The following is a 1,761-nucleotide window of genomic DNA, read 5'->3' as shown; positions in this document are numbered from 1 at the left end:
CAGATGACTCTTCCCTCAGTTCTCCAGATCCCGCTCTCTTGAAAATCCAAAGCAGCCCACTGTGTTCTCTCATCTTGATCAAAGGCATGAAAACAAAAGTGAAAGTGTGTTGCAGAGGTATGGGGAAGGTTATGAGGCCAACGAACCATAGAGATCATCTACTAGTTTTTTTTATTAGTTTGTTACTAACATGGTCTTCCACCTGGATCTCAAATTTTCATTATGACTCCTCAAGCTGAACCTGGGAGGATCTGACAATCATTCAGATGTCTCATGGTGTCTCCAAAGGATGCTCAGTTGTTTTGTAGGGAGACAAATGAAATCTTTTGTCCCGACCATCGCTAGACAATTAGAGTGACCACAAGCTCAAGATATTCAGGTTCAAATGCATTTACTGACTAGTCCAAAACCATGATTGTGTTGTAAAATATTCCCAGTGACTTCTCATTCTTTCTCATTTCCATCTCTTTCTTTTCTTCAGATAAAGGTAACAAGAAGAGCATGAGGAGGGAGAACCAGAGCAGTGTGTCTGAGTTCCTCCTCCTGGGGCTCCCCATCCAGCCAGAGGAACAAGGCATGTACTGCGCCCTGTTCCTGGCCATGTACCTGACCACTGCTGGGGAACCTGCTCATCATCCTGCTCATCAGGCTGGACTCTCGCCTCCACACCCCCATGTACTTCTTCCTCAGCCACTTGGCCCTCACTGACATCTGCTTCTCCTCAGTCACAGGTCCAAAGATGCTCATGAACATGCTGATGCAGACTCAGTCCATCTCATATGCTGGGTGCATTTCCCAGGAATTTTTCTTTGTATTGTTTGCAGATCTTGACAGCTTTCTTCTAACCTCAATGGCCTATGACAGGTATGTGGCCATCTGTCACCCACTGCATTATCCCAGAATCATGAGTCAGAACCTCTGCTTTCTGTTAGTAATTGTATCCTGGGTTTTATCCTCTGCCAATGCCCTTGTGCAAACTCTCCTCCTAGCCCGCCTCTCTTTCCTTAGAGACAACACTCTGCATCACTTCTTCTGTGACCTCTCTGCCTTAGTCAAACTGTCCAGCTCAGACACCACCATCAACCAGCTGGTCATCCTCACTGTAGGATCAGTGGTCATTGCTGTGCCATTCATCTGCATTCTGGTCTCTTATGGTCACATTGGGGCCACCATCCTGAGAAGACCCTCCATCCAGGGGATCTGCAAAGCCTTGTCCACATGTGGCTCCCATCTGTCTGTGGTTTCTGTACTATGGAGCAATTATTGGGCTCTACCTTTTCCCCTCATCCAAAAACACTAAAGACAAAGATGTCATTGTGTCTGTGTTATACACTCTGGTCATACCCATGCTGAATCCCTTCATCTACAGTCTGAGGAATCGGGATATGAAAGGAGCTCTGGGAAACATCTCAGGAGAGGAGCCTTTTCTATGTGATGGGACTTGTCTTTTTTATAAATTGGGCACAAGACCTCAATTCCATGCATGCTTTCTTTTCTCCCTGAATTGCTGTTTGTGAATCTTGATGTGGCACTCTCCTCTCAGCGTTTATTTCATCTTGGATATAGTTTCTGTCTGTGTTTGTCTTATTGGTCACGAGAATCATGGGAAAGTTCTCAACAAATCAACTTATGCACTCTTTCTTTTCTCATAGTACCCTTTTCCTGTAGACACTTTAAATCTTTATACATTTGTCATTTTGTGCAGATATAGACATTCAAATCAATTTCTTCCTCTCTCAAGATAACAAAAATATATCTTCT

General features: G+C 44.3%; 1 pseudogene across 1 annotated transcript; it reads left to right on the top strand.

Moving 5' to 3' along the window:
• The first annotated feature begins 501 nt into the window (after positions 1–501).
• LOC306645578 (olfactory receptor 1J21-like) lies at positions 502–1,517 on the top strand (annotated as a pseudogene). Its single transcript has one exon. The product of its transcript is annotated as an olfactory receptor 1J21-like (transcript).
• The last annotated feature ends 244 nt before the right edge of the window (positions 1,518–1,761 follow it).

The sequence above is a fragment of the Sciurus vulgaris genome, assembly GCF_902686455.1.
Source record: "Sciurus vulgaris genome assembly, chromosome: 15".
Classification (NCBI taxonomy): Eukaryota; Metazoa; Chordata; class Mammalia; order Rodentia; family Sciuridae; genus Sciurus; species Sciurus vulgaris.
The sequence above is the reverse complement of the archived record's forward strand: the minus strand, read 5'-3'. Positions and strand labels throughout refer to the sequence as shown.